Source organism: Syngnathus floridae, chromosome 9 (genome assembly GCF_059516105.1).
Source record: "Syngnathus floridae isolate MCC-2025c chromosome 9, RoL_Sflo_1.0, whole genome shotgun sequence".
In the NCBI taxonomy this organism is placed as follows: domain Eukaryota; kingdom Metazoa; phylum Chordata; class Actinopteri; order Syngnathiformes; family Syngnathidae; genus Syngnathus; species Syngnathus floridae.
The window spans coordinates 16,404,456-16,413,233 of record NC_142421.1 but is presented as its reverse complement, the minus strand read 5'-3'; positions in this window follow the sequence as shown (position 1 = coordinate 16,413,233).

Below are 8,778 nucleotides of genomic sequence, written 5' to 3'. Positions count from 1 at the left end.
AGTGCGGGATGGTGTTGTTCAATGCGGGATCGTGTTGTTCAGTGCGGCATAATGTTGTTCAGTGCGGGATCGTGTTGTTCAGTGCGGCATAATGTTGTTCAGTGCAGCATGGTGTTGTTCAGTGCAGGATGGTGTTGTTCGATGCGGGATCGTGTTGTTCAGTGCGGCATGGTGTTGTTCAGTGCGGCATGGTGTTGTTCAGTGCGGCATAATGTTGTTCAGTGCGGCATGGTGTTGTTCAGTGCGGCATGGTGTTGTTCAGTGCGGCATGGTGTTGTTCAGTGCGGCATGGTGTTGTTCAGTGCGGCATAATGTTGTCCAGTGCGCCATAATGTTGTTCAGTGTGGCATGGTGTTGTTTAGTGCGGGATGGTGTTGTTCAGTGCAGGATGGTGTTGTTCAGTGCGGCATGGTGTTGTTCAATGCGGCATGGTGTTGTTCAGTGCGGGATGGTGTTGTTCAGTGCGGCATGGTGTTGTTCAGTGCGGCATAATGTTGTTCAGTGCGGCATGGTGTTGTTCAGTGCGGCATGGTGTTGTTCAGTGCGGCATGGTGTTGTTCAGTGCGGCATGGTGTTGTTCAGTGCGGAATGGTGTTGTTCAGTGCGGCATGGTGTTGTTCAGTGCGGGATGGTGTTGTTCAATGCGGGATCATGTTGTTCAGTGCGGGGTGGTGTTGTTCAGTGCAGGATGGTGTTGTTCAGTGCAGGATGGTGTTGTTCAGTGCGGCATGGTGTTGTTCAATGCAGGATCGTGTTGTTCAGTGCAGCATAATGTTGTTCAGTGCAGCATGGTGTTGTTCAGTGCGGCATGGTGTTGTTCAATGCGGCATGGTGTTGTTCAGTGCGGGATGGTGTTGTTCAGTGCGGCATGGTGTTTTTCAGTGCGGCATAATGTTGTTCAGTGCGGCATGGTGTTGTTCAGTGCGGCATGGTGTTGTTCAGTGCAGGATGGTGTTGTTCAGTGCGGCATGGTGTTGTTCAATGCAGGATCGTGTTGTTCAGTGCAGCATAATGTTGTTCAGTGCAGCATGGTGTTGTTCAGTGCGGCATAATGTTGTCCAGTGCGCCATAATGTTGTTCAGTGCGGCATGGTGTTGTTTAGTGCGGGATGGTGTTGTTCAGTGCAGGATGGTGTTGTTCAGTGCGGCATGGTGTTGTTCAATGCGGCATGGTGTTGTTCAGTGCGGGATGGTGTTGTTAAGTGCGGCATGGTGTTGTTCAGTGCGGCATAATGTTGTTCAGTGCGGCATGGTGTTGTTCAGTGCGGCATGGTGTTGTTCAGTGCGGCATGGTGTTGTTCAGTGCGGCATGGTGTTGTTCAGTGCGGCATGGTGTTGTTCAGTGCGGCATGGTGTTGTTCAGTGCGGCATGGTGTTGTTCAGTGCGGAATGGTGTTGTTCAGTGCGGCATGGTGTTGTTCAGTGCGGGATGGTGTTGTTCAATGCGGGATCATGTTGTTCAGTGCGGGGTGGTGTTGTTCAGTGCAGGATGGTGTTGTTCAGTGCAGGATGGTGTTGTTCAGTGCGGCATGGTGTTGTTCAATGCAGGATCGTGTTGTTCAGTGCAGCATAATGTTGTTCAGTGCAGCATGGTGTTGTTCAGTGCGGCATGGTGTTGTTCAATGCGGCATGGTGTTGTTCAGTGCGGGATGGTGTTGTTCAGTGCGGCATGGTGTTTTTCAGTGCGGCATAATGTTGTTCAGTGCGGCATGGTGTTGTTCAGTGCGGCATGGTGTTGTTCAGTGCAGGATGGTGTTGTTCAGTGCGGCATGGTGTTGTTCAATGCAGGATCGTGTTTTTCAGTGCAGCATAATGTTGTTCAGTGCAGCATGGTGTTGTTCAGTGCGGCATAATGTTGTCCAGTGCGCCATAATGTTGTTCAGTGCGGCATGGTGTTGTTTAGTGCGGGATGGTGTTGTTCAGTGCAGGATGGTGTTGTTCAGTGCGGCATGGTGTTGTTCAATGCGGCATGGTGTTGTTCAGTGCGGGATGGTGTTGTTCAGTGCGGCATGGTGTTGTTCAGTGCGGCATAATGTTGTTCAGTGCGGCATGGTGTTGTTCAGTGCGGCATGGTGTTGTTCAGTGCGGCATGGTGTTGTTCAGTGCGGCATGGTGTTGTTCAGTGCAGAATGGTGTTGTTCAGTGCAGCATGGTGTTGTTCAGTGCGGGATGGTGTTGTTCAATGCGGGATCATGTTGTTCAGTGCGGGGTGGTGTTGTTCAGTGCAGGATGGTGTTGTTCAGTGCAGGATGGTGTTGTTCAGTGCGGCATGGTGTTGTTCAATGCAGGATCGTGTTGTTCAGTGCAGCATAATGTTGTTCAGTGCAGCATGGTGTTGTTCAGTGCGGCATGGTGTTGTTCAATGCGGCATGGTGTTGTTCAGTGCGGGATGGTGTTGTTCAGTGCGGCATGGTGTTTTTCAGTGCGGCATAATGTTGTTCAGTGCGGCATGGTGTTGTTCAGTGCGGCATGGTGTTGTTCAGTGCAGGATGGTGTTGTTCAGTGCGGCATGGTGTTGTCCAATGCAGGATCGTGTTGTTCAGTGCAGCATAATGTTGTTCAGTGCAGCATGGTGTTGTTCAGTGCGGCATGGTGTTGTTCAATGCGGCATGGTGTTGTTCACTGCGGGATGGTGTTGTTCAATGCGGGATCGTGTTGTTCAGTGCGGCATAATGTTGTTCAGTGCAGCATGGTGTTGTTCAGTGCGGCATGGTGTTGTTCAGTGCGACATAATGTTGTTTAGTGCGGCATAATGTTGTTCAGTGCGGCATAATGTTGTTCAGTGCGGCATGGTGTTGTTCAGTGCGGCATGGTGTTGTTCAGTGCGGCATGGTGTTGTTCAGTGCAGGATGGTGTTGTTCAGTGCGGCATGGTGTTGTTTAATGCGGCATGGTGTTGTTCAGTGCGGGATGGTGTTGTTCAGTGCAGGATGGTGTTGTTCAGTGCGGCATGGTGTTGTTCAGTGCGGCATAATGTTGTTCAGTGGGGCATAATGTTGTTCAGTGCGGCATAATGTTGTTCAGTGCGGCATAATGTTGTTCAGTGCGGGATGGTGTTGTTCATTGCGGCATGGTGTTGTTCAGTGCGGCATGGTGTTGTTCAGTGCGGCATGGTGTTGTTCAGTGCGGGATGGTGTTGTTCAGTGCAGGATGGTGTTGTTCAGTGCGGCATGGTGTTGTTCAGTGCGGCATGGTGTTGTTCATTTCGGCATAATGTTGTTCAGTGCGGCATAATGTTGTTTAGTGCGGCATGGTGTTGTTCAGTGCGGGATGGTGTTGTTCAGTGCGTTATAATGTTGTTCAGTGCGGCATGGTGTTGTTCAGTGCGGCATGGTGTTGTTCAGTGCGGCATGGTGTTGTTCAGTGCGGCATAATGTTGTTCAGTGCGGCATGGTGTTGTTCAGTGCGGGATGGTGTTGTTCAGTGCGGGATGGTGTTGTTCAGTGCGGCATGGTGTTCAATGCGGAATGGTGTTGTTCAGTGCAGGATGGTGTTGTTCAGTGCGGCATGGTGTTGTTCAGTGCGGCATAATGTTGTTCAGTGCGGCATGGTGTTGTTCAGTGCGGCATGGTGTTGTTCAGTGCGGCATGGTGTTGTTCAGTGCGGCATAATGTTGTTCAGTGCGGCATGGTGTTGTTCAGTGCGGCATGGTGTTGTTCAGTGCGGCATAATGTTCAGTGCGGCATAATGTTGTTCAGTGCGGCATGGTGTTGTTCAGTGCGGGATGGTGTTGTTCAGTGCAGGATGGTGTTGTTCAGTGCGGCATGGTGTTCAGTGCGGGATGGTGTCTTTCAGTGCGGCATGGTGTCGTTCAGTGCGGCATGGTGTCTTTCAGTGCGGCATGGTGTCGTTCAGTGAGGCATGGTGTTGTTCAGTGCGGCATGGTGTTGTTTAGTGCGGCATGGTGTTGTTCAGTGCGGGATGGTGTTGTTCAGTGTGGCATGGTGTTCAGTGCGGCATGGTGTTGTTCAGTGCGGTATCGTGTTGTTCAGTGCGGTATCGTGTTTCTCAGTGCGGTATCGTGTTGTTCAGTGCAGTATCGTTGTGTTGTTCGTATTGTGTTTAACACTTAGCCTCTAACACTTAGCCTCTAACACTTAGCCTCTAGCATCTAGAAGGTAAATAAATAGGAAGGAAGGACTCACCGGTGACGTCTTCGCCCACGTCCAAGCGTTGTACTTTGTATTTTCATCCTTCTGACAGTGGAAAACATAGCCAACAAACACCGTGGAACCTAAACGAATGAAAGAAAACTATCATTTGGCCACAACCAACATTCACAGATACAACACAATGTGACGTGCGGGGTTGAGGTTAAAGGTTGAGTGAAGGGCCCTCGTTTTAAACTACTTTTTTGAAAAGGATTGGGAACAAGTAAGACGTATTTAATTTATTTAATGGGAAGTAGTAAGAGCTATTGAATTTAATCTATGTATTATATTCTATTGTATTGTATTCTGTTGTATTCTTTTGGATTGTATTCACACTAACCCCACTAAAACTTCAGCCCACAAAAACTCGCCTCTGGCGCCTAGCCTCTGGCACTTAGCCTCTAACACTTAGCCTTTAACACTTAGCCTTTAACACTTAGCCTTTAACACTTAGCCTAGAAGGTGAATAAATAGGGTTAAAGGTTGAGTGAAGGGACCTCGTTTTAAACTACTTTTTTGTAAAGGAGTGGGAACAAGTAAGACGTATTTAATTTATTTAATGGGAAGTAGTAAGACTTATTAAATTTATTTAATCTACTTTTCTTCCCAGGCAAAATTTGATGTGCTGCAATTCCAAATTTCCAAAGTGAATGAAGGAATGAAGTCCTTTAAATTATGATTTTGTATAAATACTAGGCATTAACACAAAATCGACGGCACAAAATGGGCAGACTTTACTTGTTTGAAAAGGACTGGTTACAAGACAGACTTTTTTAATTTATTTAATGGGAAGAAGACTTATTTAGTTTAATTGATCTATTTTTGTTCCCTGCCAAAATTCGATTTGCTGCAATTCCAAATTTCCAAAGTGAATGAAGGAAAGAAGTCGTTTAAATTATGATTTTGTTTAAATACTAGGCATAGACACAAAATCTACGGCACAAAATGGGCAGACTTTACTTGTTTGAAGAGGACTGGTTACAAGACAGACTTTTCTGATTTATTTAATGGGAAGAAGACTTATTTAGTTTATTTAATCTATTTTTGTTCCCTGGCAAAATTGGATTTGCTGAAATTGTATTTTGCCAAATCTTGCCTTGAGACCTGATAGGAAGTATTAAACGCTTAGTTAAATCAATACAAGTTGGTAATAAGAGCGAGTAATGTTGGTTGAACCGATGAATGAAGGTTGAAAGCAATTTAAATTATGACTTTGTATAAATACTAGATATTAACAGAACATCTACTGCGCGAAATGGGCAGAGTTTACTTGTTTGAGAAGGAGTGGCTTATTCAAAACTAAGATTTATTTAATCTGTTTGTTCCCAGGCAAAATTGGATGTGATGCAATTCCAAATTTCACCACATGATGGTGCCCAATTTTGACTTCATAGGACATATTAAACACTTAGCTTGTTATTATGTTCAAGGTAATCAGATTTGTTTATTATTCTAATGGCCTCTTCAAAACTATTCTGGATTACTACTTTGGATCTATTCTACATTACTTGGCAACAACATACTCTGTAACAGATTAGGCAGTATAATCATATCTGTTAACTTGAGAGTGCCCACACTCAATCTACTTATCGTGATGTGTTAAATCAATTACTGTTAGACATTATTTGTCTGATAATCTACCAAATCTTTGAATTGAAGAATTTGTGATTTAATTAATAGCTTGTTCAGGGTAATCAGACTTGTATATAATTCTAATGGCCTTCTTTTGAAAACTATTCTGAATTACAACTTTGGATCTTATATTACTTTGCAACAATCTACTCCGTGACAGATTAGGCAGTATAATCACATATGTTAACTTCAGTGCCCACACTGTATTTATTTATGGTTATTTGTTAAATCAAGTACTGTTAGACATGAAATAGGAAGTGTTTAACATAAATGTTATGGCTACTCACCATTGTAGCTCGCTCCTGATCAATGATACGAGCCTCTTCTTGCAGTGGAAAACTTGCAGCCAACAAACACCGTGGAACCTAAAGGAATGAAATTAAACATTAACATTTCGCCTCGACCAATTTTCACACGTACAACGCAACGCGGCTACACTTCTGCTATTACAAACGTAAATCTCCTTAAACACAATGAGTGTTACTTACCGTGTACGCTCTAGACGGTCCAGTTGCAAGCAGAAAATAAAGATATTTCTGTTGATAATCGTCGCTGCTCAGTGGCTCACGGCCATCGCGCCAACAGATTTGAATTTTGGCGGAGGTTCGGGCAATTACGTCATATCCGCGGCATTTGACTGCGACGTAATACCCGCTTATCTGAAACGGCAGTTAAAAGTAGAGTTACATCAAGTTTTCTTGGAACCTAAACGAATGAAAGAAAACTATCATTTGGCCACAACCAACATTCACAGATACAACACAACGTGCGGGGTTGAGGTTAAAGATTGAGTGAAGGGCCCTCGTTTTAAACTACTGTTTTGAAAAGGAGTGGGAACAAGTAAGACGTATTTAATTTATTTAATGGGAAGTAGTAAGACTTATTAAATTTATTTAATCTACTTTTCTTCCCAGGCAAAATTTGATGTGCTGCAATTCCAAATTTCCAAAGTGAATGAAGGAATGAAGTCCTTTAAATTATGATTTTGTATAAATACTAGGCATTAACACAAAATCGACGGCACAAAATGGGCAGACTTTACTTGTTTGAAAAGGACTGGTTACAAGACAGACTCTTTTAATTTATTTAATGGGAAGAAGACTTATATAGTTTAATTGATCTATTTTTGTTCCCTGCCAAAATTCGATTTGCTGCAATTCCAAATTTCCAAAGTGAATGAAGGAAAGAAGTCGTTTAAATTATGATTTTGTTTAAATACTAGGCATAGACACAAAATCTACGGCACAAAATGGGCAGACTTTACTTGTTTGAAGAGGACTGGTTACAAGACAGACTTTTCTGATTTATTTAATGGGAAGAGGACTTATTTAGTTTATTTAATCTATTTTTGTTCCCTGGCAAAATTGGATTTGCTGAAATTGTATTTTGCCAAATCTCGATTTGAGACCTGATAGGAAGTATTAAACGCTTAGTTAAATCAATACAAGTTGGTAATAAGAGCGAGTAATGTTGGTTGAACCGATGAATGAAGGTTGAAAGCAATTTAAATTATGACTTTGTATAAATACTAGATATTAACAGAACATCTACTGCGCAAAATGGGCAGAGTTTACTTGTTTGAGAAGGAGTGGCTTATTCAAAACTAAGATTTATGTAATCTGTTTGTTCCCAGGCAAAATTGGATGTGATGCAATTCCAAATTTCACCACATGATGGTGCCCAATTTTGACTTCATAGGACATATTAAACACTTAGCTTGTTATTATGTTCAAGGTAATCAGATTTGTTTATCATTCTAATGGCCTCTTCAAAACTATTCTGGATTACTACTTTGGATCTATTCTACATTACTTGGCAACAACATACTCTGTAACAGATTAGGCAGTATAATCACATATGTTAACTTGAGAGTGCCCACACTCAATCTACTTATCGTGATGTGTTAAATCAATTACTGTTAGACATTATTTGTCTGATAATCTACCAAATCTTTGAATTGAAGAATTTGTGATTTAATTAATAGCTTGTTCAGGGTAATCAGACTTGTATATAATTCTAATGGCCTTCTTTTGAAAACTATTCTGAATTACAACTTTGGATCTTATATTACTTTGCAACAATCTACTCGGTGACAGATTAGGCAGTATAATCACATATGTTAACTTCAGTGCCCACACTGTATTTATTTATGGTTATTTGTTAAATCAAGTACTGTTAGACATGAAATAGGAAGTGTTTAACATAAATGTTATGGCTACTCACCATTGTAGCTCGCTCCTGGTCAATGATATGAGCCTCTTCTTGCAGTGGAAAACTTGCAGCCAACAAACACCGTGGAACCTAAAGGAATGAAATTAAACATTAACATTTCGCCCGGACCAACATTCACACGTACAACGCAACGCGGCTACACTTCTGCTATTACAAACGTAAATCTCCTTAAACACAACGAGTGTTACTTACCGTGTACGCTCTAGGCAAAATTGGATGTGATGCAATTCCAAATCTATCTGAAACGGCAGTTAAAAGTAGAGTTACATCAAGTTTTCTTTTTTAATCAACACAATCATTTACAACCGTTGACCAGAAAGAATCGTCGAAATTCGACGTCCCCCACAAACGCCACGCTCACTCGCTTTTCAGGGCAACAAAAGTACTTCTTTTTAAAAACGATGAGTTGTACTTACCGTGTACGCTCTGGACGGTCCAGTTGCAAGCAGAAAATAAAAATATTTCTCTTGTTAGTCGTTTGTTACCATCCGCTGTGTCTTTGTCAACATCGCCGCCATTTTCCTACTTCCTGCTGCGAGCCGCGCCCACGGATTTAAATTTGGGCGGAAGCTCTTTCCATTGGCGTCGTTTTCGCATATAGCAAATCCGATTGGTTGGGAAGGGGGCACGGTTATGCAGCCGAGGGGTCCTGTGATCGGTGGGATGTAAAGTAGGCGTCGACGTCACGTCCGCGTCACGTGACCACGACGTGGCAGACGTCATATAGCAACCGCTGTTTTGTTTAGTAGACTTACAGTTGTTATG